This window comes from Nesoenas mayeri (assembly GCF_963082525.1).
Source record: "Nesoenas mayeri genome assembly, chromosome: 4".
NCBI classification, from domain to species: domain Eukaryota; kingdom Metazoa; phylum Chordata; class Aves; order Columbiformes; family Columbidae; genus Nesoenas; species Nesoenas mayeri.
This window is the reverse complement of record NC_137540.1, coordinates 20,000,742-20,021,571: the sequence shown is the minus strand read 5'-3', so window position 1 is coordinate 20,021,571 and position 20,830 is coordinate 20,000,742.

The following is a 20,830-nucleotide window of genomic DNA, read 5'->3' as shown; positions in this document are numbered from 1 at the left end:
TATACATCACTGGCAATATAACAGGGGAATTAAACTGAGTGTAAGTTACCCTCTTACATCCATTTAAGTCTCTTCTATGCTGCCAGAGCAACGTAAAATGGTCTTAGAGCAGTGAGCAGCAGGCTGTTCCAGTTTAAATCTGCCAGTGTTTGAGAGAGGTAGTCCCTGCCCGTTTTATTTCAGACAGGAAAAAAAGTACGAGGGAAATGGTAGGAGAATAAACTTGTCACTGATGCGGATCATAAATGCAAACTGCAGAGATACTTCCATGATTTTAGGTGAAAAAGAAGAACAAGTTGAAAGAAATGACACAGAAAAACGTTTTTTAGATTTGAGCTGTTTCAACAATAATTTGTTGTCCATCAGACTCATGAGGCTTCACTAATGCTTTGTGAACTTATCAACTAGGATATCCTTTTTCATCAAATATCTTTTCCAGTTGATTAGCTTGTACCTAAAATGCCTCTTGGGTAAGCTACAAGTTCTAGAAGCCCTAATAAACTGACTAACCAGTAATCTGTTCCCACTGCCATGCAGCTTTTACTTTTGTATTTCAAGGGGAGGTTATTCTTGTCAGTGTAATTCTTCTATAAAAAGATCTGATTATTCCCCACCAGCTCTCTATTTGACCTCACCCCTCCTGATGTAAATTTACAAATTAGTGTGGTACTACATGTATCAGCTGAATTCTGCATTTAAAGCCAGGCCTCCCCTTTTAATGAATCCACCAAGCCAGCATCATAGAGGTGACAGGTAAAGTTGCTTTTTACAAATTTTTGGCTGGTTTTTATTTTGAGATATATGCTGTTAAAAGATAACAATTAGTTGAGAAATATAAAACATCTTTTTTACTATGTCATAGGTGTCTAGTACCATTTGTTGTGGCCTTCTGGGAAAGCAAATAACAAGAACTTACCTCTAACTGCAGTAGACTACCATCATAAAAATTAAGCCTTGCCTTAGCAGCTGTTCAGCCTAGTGTGGTGTGCAACAATAGGCAAAGCTTTTAGCCTACAGAGACTATGGGGGAAGTAATTCTACTATATTAATATAAGACTTTCATTATCATTAGCAAGCATGCTGGATTATTCATGAAAGCCCCACTTACAGATATAAGCAGGCATTTGCCATTTATTACTTAGTGTAATTTAGCTCAACACATCACTTTTTAACGCTAACCTTGTGGAAGGTATTTTGATCTTAATAGGGTTTTTTATTAACACATTACTAAAACTCTGTATCCATTTGCACCTACTCATCTAGCACTGGCTTGCCAAACCATCCATCAGGGACAATGTATATGCCTATGTTATGAGAAATCTTGCAAGGATTACCTAAATGAGGAGTCTGGATTTAGCTGGAAGGGTGTTGGGAGGACAGGCTCTATGGGGCCAACCCCTCCAGCAGAGAGCAGGGAGACCATAACACCCAGTTTGCAAACATTGCTCCAGCCAGAAGAGCTGAACAGGCTGAAAAAGAGGGCTTTACAGGAAAGGGGGTGTTACTATCACACATCGTTCCTTCCCAGGCTCCTTCTTCCCCAGCGCTCCTGTCCCTTCTTACCTGGGACTCCCGAGGAAGTGGCAGCGTGGAGCTGTGTCCTGCCACTGCTGCTCCCAGCCATTGCTCCTCCGTACGGTGCCCCTGGTCCCCCACACGTCACAACGGAAGGCGAGCAAGGTGAAGCACTTCTCAGCCTGCCAAAGGATGGCAAAATTTGCCTCCATGTGCTATGAGCTCATCTGTCAAGAAGAGGTTGAACAAACTGGTCTTTATGTAGTAATTTATGTGGTTTTGATTAAGCATAGTCAAGTTAGAGCATAGCAGTATGTGTTTAGTTGAAAGGCAAATAAAAGCAATACTTCAGAGCGAACTTACCTTGTTTATTTGGATGGGGCCAGGAAGGAACAGAGATGTTAGAGGAAGATTATTTACCTAGTTTTTATGCTAAAGAGGGAAAGATATATTTACATATGGCTACCTCTTCAAATTACAGGCAGTGAGGCAGTGGTAAAGTGCTGTATATACTTAAAATATGGTGTTTTGTGGTAAGACAAACAGAAGTTGGTAATTTCTATTTTGCCAAATTGGAGGAAGGGTCACTCAGTTGACTTGCATTTTTTCTTGACTACACAACTGCATGTAGCTATATGTCTGCTTTATTTTTCTTATTCATAATATGTAACGTAACTAAAATAAAAGAAAATGCACTAAAAAGTTTACACTGTTAAAGTGATAATAACTAAAATGGTCTGCTTAGCACTGGTCTGCTTAGCACCTTTAATGCGTCTATACTTAATACGGTTGGCTGCATTTTTTTTTTCCATTTTATTTCTTCATTACTGAAAAATAACTTCATTTCTAAAGAAATAAAATAGAATGACCTAGAAATTGCTGTAACATAATACTTATTGCCACTAAAAAGTCATGTTATTTCTATGAGATTTTTGACTTGTATTGTGCGCTAGATTTCTCTATTAAACTGTATGCTATGTATAAAAACAAGTAGTTTATTATCCCATGGACCTTTTCCATAACATGCTTTATTTTTTACACAATTCTTCTCACCTCTCCTCAATTGTTCTGCCTACTCCCATATCTCTCCACTGTTCTAATAAATGACAGTCGTATCAAACAGCCAGATAAATCAATGAAATTACCGATTTAGAGCTGAATGATAAATGGTGCTGTAGAAATATCCCTCAACAAGAGGCAATGATGGTTTGACTAGGCTGGTGCAGAGGGAAAAGCATCTTCTAGGAGGTGGATCTTCATCTCTTAACTTGAATGATCTCTGTATAACAATCTTATTTTCTTTAGCCCCTTGTCTTCCTTGGCTTGGCTTCTACGCTGATACTGTTATTATGGCAATAACAGACGCTTCTGCTGTTTACACTATCATCCAAATGTGTGACATGATTAGCGTGCTCACAGCATGACAGTATTACAACGTTGTTTATGGCAACTACTGGCAAGGAAAGCATCCAGAAGGGAGGGACACCCCACGCTACCTTACTGCTCACATTGAAGATGAACAAGCTGCCATGTTCTTCCTTCACAGGGGACAGAAGATCAGTTGTGTTGTGTCTCATCTTATATCTCTCTGAGCTTCTTTTTGGATTTTGTTTGAGAATCCAATGAGGAGAAAGTAAGAACTGTTGAAGTGGCATATATAAGCATTGCATTTCATTTAAAAATGGTAAATATTCTGCATGCTTGAATGTGAAGCAACAAATATGCCCAGGCTAAACATTTTGATAGACCTGCATTACAGTGATGCAGGAGAACCAAGACAGGTTTCATGTTATTTCAGATTCCTGAAAGGAACTATAGGTATTTCCTACAGCCATTGTGCTATCATTTTATATGGGCCAAAACTGGGCCATCATCAACTGTAGCATTTCTGCTCATTATGGGTATTTTAAATCCCTGCCAATATTTCTGAACACCCACAAAAATAATTATAATATGTATTTCAGTCCAGCCACCAGGGGCAGGTGACTTTTTTTCCTAAATCCACCATCCTAGTTTAAAAAAAAATTATTAAAAATGTCTTTCTTTACAACTAGCATTGCTTTAACACTGCATATCAAAGATTTCAGACTACTACTTTGGCTGGAGATGGTTTGTTTTTCTTTCATTTTTAGGAGTTTTGCTTGGTCAGTAAATAAAGGAACTTCAGGAATGTATTTCTTATTTTATTGAAATGTACACATAGATACTTGGTTGCCTGAATGTACTGCACCACAGAATGCAATAAATATTTTTAATATGCGTAGTACCTGATCTGGAAAATGACATAAATAAAATGTCAGGTGAAAAAAATGCTAGATTCTGTGCACTTCATCAGCAACTACAGATTTAATTTTAAGGAAACATTTTGACATATTTCCTGACATTTTAACCTCCTTATTGTTATACTATTACCTTTGTTAACAGTACTGTAGTGGCATGTGGATTTATCCCAGTATCATTTCCAAACAGCAGACTTGTTTACTACTCTTCTAGACACTGTTCCTCCTAGAAATCCTAAAGGGAAATAAATGCCTCAGTGTTGATCAGAGGAGACTACATCTGTCCTGAAATGCATAATCTTAGTATCTAAATCAACACCACCCCATTTTGATAGTATTTCATGTTATGATAGCTTTTTGTGTTCCCTTTTCCAACAAATGGATCTACAGAAACTGTACTCAGAGATTTAAAGCATCCTATTACATTTTATGGAAAGCATAATAGCACAGTAACTCTCAGGCTATAGTCAGAGGGAGGAATTCCTTGATAAGACTACAGTCATTGTTTTAATCTTCCACCTCCTTTGTTTCTAACAAATTGTGTCACAAGGAGAATACCAGGCACCAGAATGAATCTGGCAAGAAAGTGAAGATGCTGTTGCCAATAGCAGTTGAGGTAATAAATGTCAGTGCTAAATGAAGGACTGTGAAACCTTGAAGAGCATCAGATCTTATTGTGTTTCTCAGTCCTTGCTCAGATTTTGGCTGGATTATCTCTGCAGTCATACCTCTTTCCCAAATTCTGATATGGTTGTCTTAATGTCAGTTATACAAAGAAAAGTTTCAATGTACAAGAAAAATAAAACATCTGAATGGCAAATGGCAAGATGATCTGACATACTTCCATTTTCCTTCATGAAATCTGTTGCTTATACTTCAGCTTCCCTTGCTTTCTAAGACTTAATATGAAAATGAGTGTGAAAAGAAATCCATTTCTGCAGGTGTAATCAAGAGAGATGGCATTCAGCAGTTTCTTGAGAAAGTAAAGCACTTGATAGACTCAAGGTCTTGGAGACTCATTACTAGTAGCAACTTCACTGTCTTCTTCCTTGTACACTGCCATCCTACTCTCACCTCTAATTGTTAAATGCTTGTTCATCCTCCTTGTTTTAACTTCTGCCCTCATGGAAGAGAGAAAAATGAATGGCTATCTTAGAAGTACTGTCACAATATAAATATTATCTAGTATGTATGTTTCCACTCCAGCTAGTTTCGCATGTAGGTTAATTTTGCTCTTCAAGCTGTGACGGATGTATGTTCACCCTGTCTTTTGCAGGCAAGTTGGAGCTCATTCTGCATGTCCTCTAAGCATGGCAAAGGTGAATCAGCTCTGACTCAAGGAATCTATTTATTCTACATTCATTATTTCTTACATCCAATAAATGTTTGAAAAAAACTTTTCCTCTAAGGGGACTTTTTTCACCTAAAGGAGAGTCTGTCTCCAAAAATGTAATACACAAACCCAGAATTCCATAGTGCCCACATAGTTTTTTCTTTGCCATTGTTTCTTCTCATTTTTTTTTCTTTCTTCATTTAAAGGAAATTGCAAGCCACCTCGGACAGACCACTGTTTGGATGGAAAGGGCAGGAAAGGTAAAATGTATGTATATTCTGGAATGAAATTTTCACAAAATCCTAAAGAAAATCAGTATTTGCCCCAATACACATTGCAGTAGGAAATCAACATTTTAATGAGAACCTAAATTTCTTTCCGCAGCAGAAGGAAATGTCTCCCGGATTCCATTGGCAAAGGCTGCTGGACAATAACCCTGTGGAAGCCAGCGTGTGCTTCACCTCTGCTACTCTTACTTTTGGATCCCCACAAAATGTTTTGAGGTTGATCTGAAGGATTATTGTCGCTTCACAAAACAGCCCCCGTGCCATGTGCAGCACAAGCTTTTCTCCTCTCTTGTCCCCAACATACCAGCAACATCAAACCTATTGCTCTGAGTAACCCTACAGAAAAGACAAGGCAGCCACAAGGCACATGGTCAGAGCAGCCTGGGGGTGGAGAAGTGACAAAGAGCATCTGCAGCATTTCCCTCTGACTTACTGTCCATCCCCCATCCTTCCTTTTCAGCTCATCTTTCACTCCCTCCCCAGCCCACACCAGAGTTAGGCTACTCAGTTCACATTTCCCGAGGTTCTGCTGTGTAATTTTAATAAGAATTGCTGAAGGTGTGAGGTAAATCCTACCTGCGATTGGTTCACAGGCAGTTACATACATATCTCTTACAATAAGAGTGGGTGAATCCTGTGCTTAGTCAGATGCTGCAGTTTCAGAACAGTTCAGCTGGATCCAACAGAATTTCTCTGAATTTGTTGCAGGAGGAAAAAAAAAAATAAACAGGCTCTGACTCAATGTACATTTCATATGTACCTAACTTAATACTTGCGTAAGAAGCTGCATTTTGTATTTCTTTTCTTGCTTGACTTACAAGCAATGTATGTGTGCACCAGTTGATCTCACTTTGTCCCTAAAAATAACAGGGAGGAAGTGGTTACTGAGTTATTTTACATATTGACACCATCTACATTTGCTAAAGTACTTTTCCAAGACCGCATGTTTTTATAACTCTAAAATTAACATCTGCTTAGCAACTAATGTTAGTTAAATAGTAAAAGAGACCGAAACAATAATGCATGAATACAAACATCATGTTGTAATGGATTTATACTTTGAATGCGGGAGTAAGTTACCTTTTATTAAGTAGTCTTTATGAAAACAGTGCCAGTCACATAGGTTAATTAACTCGGAAATAGCTGAAATAGTATTTACTCTGAAGACATTTATCTATGAGCAGTCAACCAAGCAAATTAATGCACTCTGGAGTTACTGTTACATACCTACCAAATATATATTGTTTTGAGAATGAGCAAGAAAACACGTTTCTCTCTAACTAGATATGCTATCTCCATATAGCTATCTGCTCTATTTGGTTCTGCCCTACAACACAGAACGCTTTATTTTTCATGGTAGCAGCAAGATGTTAGAATGTTTCCAGACAAACAGATAAAGCAGAGAGCTAAATATTCTTACTGTTGACCTGGAGAAAGAGGTCCTAAAGCTTCATGAGAGTAAAGCTATTCAATTCAGTGGAATATTTGCATGTACCAAGATAATCTAGATAAAACTCAGGAAGGAGCATGGGATAGTTCTTGATACCAATCTACTGCTAACCAGAGAAGCTGAGAGAGATTAATTCCTGATAAAAATGGGCTTGACTTCTCATATGACCTGACTCATGACTTATTTTAAATATTTTCCTCTTAAAATGAATAATAATACTTTGCTCTTGTGTACAGCCTGTTGGTTGAGCTTGTGTTGCCTCAGTTAATTAAAGGCAAATCTGTCCTAGAGATGGAGAGTGAAGCAGGGACTAGTCTGAGAAAGACTCAGAGAATATATGATTCCTTCCTAAGCTTTGTGACGTTTTTTAGGTCAACAATTTCATATGATGATTCCACTTTCTCACAGGCTCTTTGAGGTAATCTATTGCCCTACGGCACACAAAGCAAAGAGTTTACCCTGATGCTTCCCCCAATGCTTCCCCCAGATCAATTGATTGTTCTTGGTCAAAGTAAGGTACATAGGGCAAAATTCTTTTTTATACCCTGCATGGCACACAAGTGCTGAAAGACCAGTTACAACCGGGGCCCGAATCGTACAGTACCTTGTGAGGGCAGTGACGGAGATTACAGCTATTTTATAAGTGGGTCAGATCCATACCAATTAAGTGAAACTCTCAAAATTATGCAACAGGTCAGTGACAAAGCTGGGACTGAACCCCACTGTCCTCACCATCAATCACCACGTACTAATTATTTCCATGTATTTCATTTACTTTACAATGCAAGGCAGATACTCATTCCAAACACAGTGGAAGAAACAGACCTTGGCCAGCAGAATGTACAGCCCACTTTAAGCAGCGAACATCATTAGCTCTTAGCTAGTCAATTCATGTTACATACAAGTTTCTACAGGACAGACGGGGTCAAAATCCAAAATATATCAAAGATCAGGAAATGAGAAGTGAGGGACATTATCAGCTAGGCATATATCAAGCTCTTCAAAATGTTCTTTGTATCACTGTTTTAAATTGCAGCACAGGGAAAAGAACACACCATTAAGCGGTGATGATTTTACATTAAGCATTTACCCTAAGACAGGCTGCAATATTATACACAGACAAGAGACTGCTATTTTTGAATGGCATCAAATTGCGAATTGAAGCACAGCGGGTAGGAAAATGCTCCAAAGGGTTTTCAAAGTGATTGCTCATCTGTGTAGTAAAATAGATCATTTTTAAAGTCCTGCTGTGACCAGTACAAAAAGAACAGGGGTGAGAGCCTGCATGTGGTCTGCTGATGCTCAGGAAACAGAAGGAAAATCATTGTCCAGCACAGGCCTGGGTACATTACAGGTACATGAATAAGCCAACACAAAAATACAGAAAGTTATCCTACAAGTAAAACTTCTCTGAAATCAAGGTGGCTGTGATTTCAAGCATTTGCTGATTAGAACAGGGGCTAGCAAATTTTCAAACAAGGAATGTCAGAACCGTATTTTTCTTTCTTAATTTAGAGGAAAAGTGTGACAGCAGGAGCCCAGCAGAAGCTTAGCAAGAGCAAGAAGAGGTTTCCCCTTCTAGAGACGAGATGTTGCCAATTAGCTGGCTGGTGGCACCTTACGTCTATGGCAGGCAGGCAGGAGCTCCCCGCCTTTGCTGCTTCTGATATTCACATGGACCTGGGAGCCAGCCCTGCTTCAGATGTCCCCAGTGAGCTGCTTTACCTTCCCCCGCTGCTACAGCCCGCTGCTTGCCTGCTGTCTTGAGCACTGGCTGTATCTTGCCAGTCCTTGGTTTTACCATTTGCTATTTGATGTAGTTAATCTACTTTTGCTGGCAACGACATTCCCCTTGATGCATGGATGAAATATGGTGAAAGAAAAAAATGCACGCTGGAAGCTTTAAGTTAGTTTATCTTTTCCCTGCAGGGACGTGGGAGGGTTGGAGAGTCGTGGCACAGGGCACTGGGGTTTGCCCCCAGCTCTAAGGATCTGTCAGCATCCGTGTCAGAAACCCACTCAGGAGCTGTGAAGTTTGCCATCCCAGGCTTTATTTGTATGCACCATGCCCTGGGAAAATTGTCTAGATCCAAGTTAAAGGCAAAAATTACTTCAGAAATCTGCTGCTGAACACAGTAATGTACTTGCGCAAAGCATTCCCTCAGTTATCAGCTCCACCGGTCTCACAGGTCTGGAGCCCCTTCCAGCGCAAGGGGGAATGGCCAGTAAATGGAATAAAATGCATATTCTAAAGATAATTTTTCTATTTGCATTCACACATTATTTCTGAACATTCTTTTTGAGCTCTAAAAACCTACTTTCATATTGAAGAGAGTATCTGTTAAAGCTTCAGCTTAAATTATTTTCTTTAGTTTTCTTTATCTTGTTGGACTCCTTTTACTATGAATTTTCAGGGTATGCATTAGAAGATATATGTATGCAGCTGTAAAAGGAAATACATATTAAATAAATATGGATTTCACATAATCATTTTATCAAGCTACCAATGATAAGGTTGCTTCCTCAATCTGGCAGACATTTGCGAATTTTCAGGTTTTTAGATGTTGCTTGTTTTCAACTGGCTGCCACAAATGGAGCCAAAATCTATTTCAAAGAAGGGTGTGAACTAATGTGTGAAGTAGTCCACCAAAAGCACTGGAAAGCTCTAAGGGCTTCGTTTTCTATTGCATGAAACCTAATTTTCACCATCCAAAGTAAAAAAAAAAAAAACCAAACCAACAAACAAAAAAACCAAACCAAAACAAAACAAAAAACCCCAATAAAACAAACTGAACAAACCAAACAACAACTATCATGGTTTGACAGAAAGTTTTCTTCAATATACTGTGATATGAATAATTACACCAGTGGAGGGTAATGCAAACGTGAACTCAGCTGCTCTCTGTCAATTTGTCCCTTTGGAAAATTAGAGAAATGGGAACAGCTGGCCATTGACAGGGGCACTCTTTTTATAGGCATTGCTATCCCAGAAGATGGTTTTGTCTCTGAATGATGAGGCAAAGGGAACATGAGATTAAATTCAGGACAAAAACAGCTTCTCTTGAGTTTTTGGCAGGGAGAAGATTGATAATATTCTTTTTGTAAGTGGGGAATGGTTGCAGGTTTAACTTCTGAGCATGCAACAGGAAGTCTCAATTCTAATTTCAGGTGGTGGTTGTGGGGAATGAAAAAACCTATGAAACGGCACGTCAAACCAAATGAAGGGGATTGTGGATTTTTCTTTTTTTTAGAAATTTTTTTGACTGCCTTTTTTTTTTTTTTTTCTGGTGAGTATCAGCACTATGCTTTAAATTAGGTCTGGTATTGCACAAGCCTTCCTTGAAATCCAGCCTACAGAGGGAATGTGAAAAAAAGCAATGGCAAAATGCTGTCAGCAAGTAGGGGATCATGTGTTGCCTGCATTTCAGCTGGTCTGATGACTTTATTGTTTTAGACAGTAAACTAACTGCTGGCTTGGCCTTTCACCTTCTGTCCCAAACAAATTTTGCCAAAAGATATTGAAGTATTTTTGCCTTCTGAGATAAAATTGAGCTGTGAGATTTTTTGGCAGAGGTTAAGTGTCCAACATCCATTAACAGGGTGTTTGACCTGAAAGATGGCACATGATAGTAGTAGTCCTGATGATAAAAACTATGGCTTCTGTCCAGTGCAAAGGCCAGCAAAATGACCCCTTGTGTCTACAGAACTTGTACTAATGGAACCAGAGCAATAATTTAATCACTGATCTCAATTCTTTAAGACCTTGTATGCTGTACAGTCATTTATGTTGGTGCAAAGTGAGCAGAAAATGAAATTAAAACTCCTTTTTTTTTTTTTTTTTGAAGGCTGCAGCCCACACAGTCTTTAATATAAGATCTGAATATGTTTGTCTTGCCTTGCAAATATGATCCAGGTTAGGCCTGGGCACCCAACCGCATTATTGTAAAATTGGCCAAAGCACGTGATCGAGTGGTTATGCAGGCTGTGAGAGGCCACCCAACACAGCATCTACTACAATAGAGTCACTCCATTATCATATTTGGAACAGTAAAATAGGCTTATGCCGTTCAGCATTTTGTGTTGTATCAATATGATATTTCAAAGATCAAATCAGAGATAAAATCATGTTTGCTGTCATTTGGAACTTTGCTTGTGGTTCCTTGGTTTTATACAGAACATTGCACAGCGAATTTGGAGAAACTGCTATTGAAAAAGAGAACAATAATAGTGGATTAGGGCTTTTCTGGGATTTTTGATTGACTTTTTCCTACCACTGGGGCAAGAAGTGAAATTCTGGTCAAATGAGCATTGATGATAAGTATTTGCATGAGGTATCCAATGCACAGGAAAACATTTAAGTTGGGTTACTTTGTTACAATTGTTCCCTACTGGTACAACCAATACAATAAATACTGCCAAAGTGTAATGGAAGCAAATCTATGTGTCTTTCAGCAGGAGGTGCAATCTGCTCAGCACAAGACTTCATTTTGGTTTGGGGTGTTTTATTATTTGCACTACCACCCATCTCCCATTTGGTACACAGTCTGATAGTATCTCTGCAGTTGTTTTCTCCAGCAGTTCTGTATTGTTTTCCCTCATTGTTTTTTTTGATGAAAAGTCTGCTACTCTTTCAGATAACTGAGGAAGTGTTTTCCTTTGACATTGCTTTCTTCAGTCTTTGGTAGTATGATATTTGTCTCAATTTCAGCTTCACCTCCGTTATATCAATCATACTACCTCTGATGGGTGTTGATCCTGCAGGGCGTTTTATGTCGGTGGGGGCCTGCAGAAGCCTTGCTGGAGCCACTGGCACAATTGATTGCCCACACAGAACAGTCGAAACCTGGATTTGTTCAGTAAGGCACAGTTTTCAGTTCCCTTGCAGAACCGCGTTCACCATCTTCTTGCTTCTTTTGCAATCATTCTGTAGCTGCATTGTAATGTGTGTTGGGTATAAATCATGATTAGATTAGCTGGACAATTTTTTGCACACATTCATCATGAGTGTAAGTAACAAGGTGTGAGGCATTGAGAGCCCCACTGCAGTTCACGGTCACCGATTCTGTTTGTTAAGATCCTGGCATAGTTGGCAGATTTAAATGTTGTGCTGTAATCTATAGTGACACTGGTATGCAGGAAGCTGTACCAGTCAAGCTCAGTCCTGCTTAGGATGTGTTTTTGCTGATTTTCATTTGGTGCTTTGGGTTTTGGTTCAGTGCCTGAAGCATCCTTTGGTTTCAGGCAGGGCTGTTGGTTCCATCACGAGGAGGTGGCTTTAAGGGCTGAGAGTGATCAGCCACTGGTATGGGAATGGTTTATGCTTTCATTAGGACTTAATTGTTGCTTCCCTAGTTCTTTGCAGTTAAAAAGAAGGTATAAATTCAATATTCTTTGCTGTATTGTGGCTAGTATGGAGAAGCAATGCAATTATGCTATGCAGTCATTCATGCTAACTGTCCTGTGAACACGCAGTCTTGGATTTTTACCCTAGCTGTGCCTCAAATGATTTTCAGTGCTCAGGAATACAGAATGCTTTAGATCCTTTTCAGTCCCCCTTTGATATTGAGCCTAAATTTAACTACTCTGGCTGACACAGCTCTGCTTCCTAACAAGGTTAGCATGACAGTCTCAATTGCGTTTGGTGTACGTTAACTTCTTTCCCTTGGTAAACTGTTTTATAGAACACTGATTGAAGGTAACACAAAAAGATCTTCTTGAAAACAAACCATTTCTATCCATCAAAATGTACTCTGAGCAAAGGCCTATAACAATAAAGATTTGCATTTCCTCTTGCTCAGACCTTTGCCTTTCCTTGAAAGTTTAGTAAATTCCTGTCAAAGCTGTTATTTCCCCCTGTGCACTGGGAGCCTCAGATTGCTTGCTAGAGCTTCTCCAGCAGAGAGGCTCTGCTCTGGCTCCTGACAGGCCATTAAATCCTACTTCTTTTTCTCATCCTGAAGTTCTTTAATGATTTAGTGTTCCCTTTGATCCGATTCCTTGGCCTGGAAATGGTAAACCTTGCTAGGCAGACTGGATCTGGTTAGCTGAGCAGGGATATTCTCCAATAGCTCCATGCACTGTTCCCTTGGGAAGTCTAAAGTCTGTCACAGTTTAATTTCTTGTTTGCTCCCTCACCTCCTTATCCTCACCTTTGACACTAAGTAGGGGACTCTTGATTTGACTCTACAGACACACAGAATAGTATCAGACCAGGAAGCTTAGATATACTTAATATTTATAAGATGGAATACATAAGGTCATACAGAGAAGTTGGGGAGATAGCAGAAAGGGAGGTTTTAGAGAAAGAAACACATTGACTTGGAAAATGTTGGGAAATGCCAGTAAGTAAGTAATAGGAAAAAACTTGTCCCAGTAGATTTTTCATTTTAATTTTTCTGCTGCTACTACAGTCAGATGATACTTTCCATATACCAGAATGAGTTGAATTATACAGCCAAGTACTTTGTCTGGGTGGTGCCTCATCTTCTAATGGCTCAAGACTGCATTGCTTTTTTGAGGATGCTTTTATAGCTTGTCTGAAGCTTTCTGATACATTTATTATGAAGCACAGGTATATGTAGGCTAAATTTTTCAAGCCTGAATGGATGCAGTTAGACACCCTAAATCCACATGTAGGCACTTAAAGAAATGTGATTTTCAGAGGTAGGGAGCATTGAAACACATTTGAAATAATTTTGAGCTCAGTACTTTGGAACATCAGACATTTTTTATGCTTAAGTGTAATTTCAAGCTCTGAAAATTTTGACTGTATGATGAAAGAGAGTTTTAGGCTATATATCCACTTAAAAACATTTCAGGAGATAAAACTTCAGTTATCTTATCTTTTTTTTTCCCATACTGATATATGGTAGGTTTCTGAATCCAGTAACATCTTGCATCTTAACATCAGAGTAATCTAAAACTCAGCCTTTTTCCTTCCTGTGCTGTGCAGTGTAACCAGCTGTACAACAAAGCTTTGCCCAAGATGAAGTGTACTTCGGGACAATACTTTTGATAACTGCTCCTTGTATGTTCAGTGCTATATGTATTTAAGGTTTCATTACTGAAATAAGTAAGCAGGCGCTCTCATAACAATTCCTTCCAAATCTAACAGGACATCAATTTTACAGAGTTTGTCCTCAGTTCTGAACACATCTAAGAAGCTTGGAATTGCCCTCATTTGAAAAGTAAACGCAAGCTACCTTGAGTAGTGTTCAGTTCCTAAGGGGGCACAGAGACAGAAAGACCCTCTACTCATGATTTACATCTAGCTGAGGTTTGCACGTTCCCTGTTCACAAGGTAGATTTTCATTGGTAGCACTCTGAGTCTGCTGGTATCAATTCCTACGCCGGTAGGATCTTTTCTGCTACGTGTTATGTTATGGGGCATTAAAAATTGAGGAAGAAGAAGATTAAGAAGAAGTTCCTGTTGTGAGAAGCAAAATATTGTTCGTGAGAGATACTCGAGAGACTCATCTCTGAGTTTAAGGCAGTTTCACTTTGTTACAATGGTTTGTTCAATCTGAGCTTGATTCTGCAAACATTTATGCATGGGTAGCTTTACATAAATGGGTAGTTCCATCAAGCCAGGTTTTTGTGTATTACTTCTTACATTTAAGTGTTTGGACAAGACCAAATCTTTCCCTCTTGTGCCTTCTCAGCATTTTCCTTCCAATTTTTATCTAACTTATAATGTGAGTATTTGGTTAGCTCCCCTTTACTCAGAACTTTGTCTCTCTGCATAACTTTGACTTCAAGCTCCTGAAGATAAATCAACTTTGCTTTTCACAGATAATTGTCAGGCTTTGTCCTGGTATGACATAAATGACTGTAGCTGTTATGACACAGAAAACCCTAAAATCCAGGCCTGTAACTAATGCTATTGAGTAAGCTAAAGTAGCTATTAAATCTGCATTAACTTCAGTTGTTTTGTGTATGATGGTTTAGGAGTTGCTTACGCAGCTCAAGTCCCAGACGGTGTCCTGCTATAGTACACAAGTAGTCCCAGTAGGATTAATTGACATTTGAAATACCGGAATATATCTAAGTACAACAGAAATAAAAAACTGGATTGCAAAAAGATTACTATCAAGTGAGTAAGATGCATTAGAAACTACTTAATTCCTCTGTTGCCTTGCATACTGAACCAATTTTCAGATGACATACCATAGATGCAGCATTTATGAGCTGTGCTTCGTGCACGGTGAAGGGGTCAGCTGTGCCATCAGGACCCCCTGAAGTGGCTTTCATGAGCAAGTCGGATTGATTAGCTAAAGCCCTGCATAGCTCCGATGCAAAGTCGTTTATTTACAAGAAGCAAAGCACAAAAAGCACCCTGGCCTTGCCTCAACACAACCAGCCCCAGATGCTCCCACAGAGCTGGAGCAGGGGCCTGCAGCTCCCAGGCCGGCTTTACAGAGTCCATTAGTACTTTCCAGAGGCTAGAGAAAGCTCTCCCACCCCCTTGTTCACAGGAAGGGGTTTACTTCATCCCCCCCTAAACTTTTGCAGCTGATAAGAAGCCAGCCCAGCGGCTCTGAGAAGCCCTTCACTGGGCTCCCTGGGAGCCCTTATTTCCAGCGCTGCGAGGGGAAAGCGACTAACGTTTCCCGGCGGTGACCGTGCCCAGGGCTTCCCAACCCAGTCAGCAGCTTGCCAGCTTGGGCCCAGCGCTGGCACCGGCCTCCCCCGGAGGGACCCCCGCCTCCTTCGACCGTCCCCTCGGGCTGGGTGAGCTCCCACCGCCTTCTCTCAGTCCCTGGCACTCGGCAGAGGCGGCCGTGGAGGCCGGGCTCCCTCTGGGCGGCAGGAGGTGAATGGCAAGCGGCGGCTTCTCCCTCCCACACCCCAGTGTCGGTCTCGCCTCCTCCAGCAGCAGCAGCAGCGGGTCACCTCTGCGCGGCTGTGCCGTGCCGTGCCGCGCTGCCTGCCGGCCGCAGGGCTGCCAGAGAGGCGCGGGCAGCTCCCGGCTCCCCTCGTCGCTGCGGACTCAGGGGCGCTACCTGCGGGGCCGCCGCAGAGCCGGGGAGCCGCCGCTGGGCTGCGGTGACATTGGGAGGAGACTGGTCCGAGGGCGGCGCCGGGGGACAGGAGCGCCTGTGCCCGCGGCTATCGCCAGCCACAACTCGCCCTCCTCGGGGCAGCGGGCGGGCTGGGCTCTGGCTGCCCGGCGCGGCTCCCAGGGCGCTCAGCCCTTCATTTCCTCTCGCTGTCGCGCTGCTGGAGGCTCCGGACTATAAATAGCAGGCTCGCCAGCCACCCAGCGACACACGCACGCACCGGGGGAAAGTGTCGCGCCGGTCGCCCCAGCGGGCGGGCAGCCAGCTGCCAGCCAGGTAAGCGCCGCTCGGGGCAGGCAGGGCCGGGCGGGGCGCGGGTGCTCCTTTCACCGGGCGAGGGTTTTGTTTCCTTGTTTCCCCTCTGTCTCCCGCGCGTCAGGAGAGATTAAAAGCTGGGAATGGGTTCCGCCGAAGTCCCTCCCTTTTATTCCCTTATCAAGTTTCTTAAGGTTACAGCCCGCAAGGCGTGCGTAGCCCTAAGGCGCTCTCGTCGGGGGCCGCCGCTCAGTTCCCGACCGCCGCCGCAACCCGACGAGAGGTCCCGGCGGGCGGCGAGGCGACCGGTGCGCTGCGGGCGGCTGCTGCTCCCCCGGCTCCGGCGCGGGCACCGCGCCCCCTCAGGGCCGGGGCTGAGGGCAGGCAGGCGGCCCGGCCGCCCCAGGGACCGCCACCCGGCCCGCCGCCGCTCTCCGGGGGTCACCGGCGCGGGGAGGGACTCGGCGTGCCGGGAGAACTTCCAGCTGAGACTCGCTGGAGGTTTCTCCTACTTTCTCCCATCCCCGGCGTTTCCTGCCGAGGAGTCTCGGTGCCGCCTTGGCCGCGGTGCCTGGCCGCCCCCTTTGCCGCTGCAGCCGGGGCTCCTCTGAAGGGGCTTTGCGGGGGCTGAGGACGTTATTTGCAACAGTTTTCTGTTATGTTTCAAAGTTGGGGGTACTTGAATGGTGAGGTGGGTATGAGGCTCCGTAGGCGCCGCTAAGAGGTTAATTTGGTAGAGTAATCGAGCTACAGAATACCCATCCCCATCTTGCAAATAACAGCGTCTGCTGAAATGTGATGGAAACCATAAGAAAGGTCTTACATGTAGATAAGTTGAGCAAGTTGTAATTTGAAATGGTATCAGCCAGAAAAGGGCGGGGAGGAGGAGGAATTGTATTTGATTTCTGAACTGTGATCAAGTGGAGCTCTCTTTTCTGTTCCCAAAAGTGACACACAGATTTTTTTGAAGCATGAATGGTAGAGCTTGTGCTGTCTGCTTGCCTGGTCCCCAAAGCTAAACGGTGCCTTATTTGAAGTAAAAATAATGGGATGAAGTCTTTGCGGAGCTATGTTTTCATCTGATTTGTAATTAGGTTTCCGTATCTCTTCCTCACCAGAAGAAATTTACTTGTTTATTTATGCATTAATGATGTGTTAAAATAGATACACTAAAATCAGGGCATATATATATGTCATTTACATCTGTCTTTGAATCTCAAAAACAAGACTAGTTTTTCACTGGTTTACAGACACCCTCTATCTACATTGAAAGGATGTCTACATAGCAAGAATGATAAGGGAAAATGTCTGTTTCTCGGTCTTTATGAAGGAAAGAGTTTATTTAAATTATTCGCTCTTAACAAAACTTCCTATGTTTGGACAAATATTTACAAATGTGATAGTAGTTTTTTTAAAAAGGAAATGTTCCAATCAATTGATTTTTTAAAATGTTATTTTGAATTTCTTGATTAAATTTGAAGTAGCGTTAAAGCCCTGCAGTATCTTGGGTTTTTTGCACTGTGAACCTGTATATTGGATGGGGTTTGTGCATGTAAATCCTCATTATTGTAACTATCCATGCAGGACTGTGTACTTCCCACATTCTGATAATTCCACTAAAATGAAAATACAAGTCACAAGATTAATGTGAGAAGAAATTAGTCTTCTGAGATTTTTACAGCCCTGATGACATTAGTGGGAGCATGTGGCCGTGTTACTACTTCAGAGCCCTATTTTGGCTTTTTTTCCTATGCTTTCTGGCTGTTCCTACAGTGCTCAATATAGGATTAAATCTTTCTGTAATATAAGGCTTTTCTTTTATTGGCTCTTTTTGACTACCTAAAACTTCAAGTTCCAGTTCTCCATGGGTTCTTCAAACCTTGCAAGTGCTGCTGATCTCTCTTTTGCACTCTGGAGAGCATTATCTGTGAGGCTGCCTTGGTTCTCTTTGATCAAAGAATTCCATCTTCTTAAGGCTAAGGTATATCAGTTGGAGTAGGTGTATCCAGGTGCCTCCTTTATGACCATCTTTTTATCTTCTGATCTGACCTGAAGATTTCGTGACATTAGGTGAAGATTTTGTGAATCGAAATGCATGATTAATACTGTGCTTAGTATCTGGAAGTCTACTGTACTGCAAGATGAAAAAAACCCCAACAAGAGCAAACAACCCCAACAAAAATCCCAAGGACTAGAAGATCTGCCCGGAGCATTGAGGTCAGCCTGTGGAGCACAGTGCTGCTAGTTGACAGTAAAGAGTGGAGGCTGCAAAATAGTCTGCAGGTCAAGTAATTGTTTGAATAGGCCTAGGCCTAAATTCACTGTGAATTTTGAGGAAAGTAGTGGGACTGATACGTCTGATGAATTATTTAGCTTGTGATGGATTTATATTTTTAACATATTGCTTTTGTGGAGAAATATACAAACAATACCTTTTGTATTTATATAACATATTTACAGGAACAATTAAGATAATTGGCTAAGAGAGACAAACTGAAAGTTGGACAGTTACTCCCAACACTAGTGTTTCTTCAAAATTCACGACAATTTGATCTAGCTTTCTTAAACACTTGGGCAGTTACCTTTGTTTCTCCCCTTAATTTTTATTTTCCTAACCTTTCCTGTATGCCACATGCTCTGAATGATGGAAATTTTTAGGAAGAGCTATTTTTGTTTGGCTTACTAAATCTTTTGTATTACATTAATGTTTTAGTGCTACTGTTGATGAATGGTGAATGTTATCTATCACACCTTTGAGGAAGGATTCCTTCTTCCAAAGTCATCTGGACTGATATAAATAAAATTCAATTAAATACTTTTCCTCGGCTTTTTAAACTAACTTGAAAATCTAACTTCACATGTCAAAATGTGGGGTGGGTGGAGGGGTGAATGTTATCTGAGGAGACTTGTTAGCCCTGGCCTTGCCAAGCCTTCAGTCTTGCCTACCGCTTGCCCTGGGTTTAGGAGCCCTCCCCACGCTCCCTCATTTCACCTACAAACCTGGAAGTCTCTCAACAGTTCTGTCCAAGATTCTCCTTCTCATCCTTTAGGAGCAGTCATAGTTGATTTTGCTCTTGCAGCCCTTAAGAATTTTTTGTTTGTTTGTTTTTAAAAGGACTGCCTGTTTCTTCCTTAACTCTACCAAGTAAAGATCTAGTCAGTTAGCTTAACAGGCTCTCCTCTCCTTGATAATTGTTCTGTTACAGAAAACTTAAGACAAAACTTAAAAGGCTGGCTGGGTTGTGCAAGGTTTGAGTGTGATGCTGGACTTTAGCTCATAGATGTGGTCACAGTGACAGAGGATTTCAATGAAAAAGACTTGCTCATCTTAGTACAAAATTCACGCTGGCAATTCTAAAACGGAGTTGAGATCTGTGAATTTCAGTTTTCTGCTGTTTGGCAAACTACATTAGCTGCTTGTCAGCTGCATGTTAACAAGAGAAAAAACCCTGTAACTTAATGATGGAGGATTCTTTAGTTTATTTTCCCCATAGTCTGCAAAGGTAGATTCCATTAATTTGTCCAGGTCAGTAGAGGTTCCTGTTTCTTCTGTCATCATAAATCAAAAAGATGGGCAGAGTCTCAAACAGCAAATCATATTTATACAATGCATTCTACTATGAAAGCTGCTGTTAGGAGAGAGGATACGTTGTCTTTCTTCAAAATCTTGTATACCTTTTTGGCAAGGTATGCTGAGAAAGGGAAGCGGGCATCTTATGCTTGTACGTGGTACTTTTATTAATTTGTCTGTTACGAGGGAGTGAATAGAACAAATTGTATTCACTCACTCTGTAAACTTTTGAAATTTACAGTGATGAAGTTTGCTTACACAGTTCAACAATGGGTTTTAAAATGTTGGATATCAGTATCTTTAGTATGACTACTTAAAAATGTAGCATTATTTCTGCTTCTAAGGTGTTTCAGATCCAAGTTTTGTAGAACTTACCAGCCCTCTGAATCCAGAAGAGACTGGGTAAGACAGTTCTTCACTTAGAGTAGTTTCAATTCTGTAGCTTCACAGGAGGTTTAATATTGATTTCCATAGGTTAGGATGCTAATAAGCTTTTTGCCTCAGCCTGACGAAATAAGCCTCTTTCTTCTTCCTGTTTGTCAGTGATCTGTCCCATAGGTTTCTTTAGATTGTTTTTAATGTTGACAGACTCTACTTAGTGAAAAGCCAGAAGACAACACAAACTAAAGGTGCTTACTTGACATAGGGTGGTGTCAAAGTTGTTAAATGTGAGGCTGTTTATCAAGCTCATGGCATTAAAAATCAAATCCATTGCATTTTTTTGATGGATGTTTTTCATTTTGTTGTATATCGTGTTTCTATGAAATTTTGCCCAATGCTGTGACCTCAGTGAAAATTTATCCTCAGTACACTAGTAAAGCCAATCTGGGCTTGCTTTGTTTGAGAAGCTTTTTTATTTTTTCTTGAACTTAACATATATAAATAACTAAAACATTTTAATTTTTATCAATTTCTTTCATTCTCTTATCTGTGCACTCATCAGTAGGAGCTTCTTGCTTGCTGCAAAAACATGAATGCAGCAAATAGAGTGAAATCTCTTAATATGAGGCACTAAAAAGGCTCCAGTTTTTCATGTAATTATAATAGGTGGATGTGTAATGGACAATTAGGAAGGAGAAAC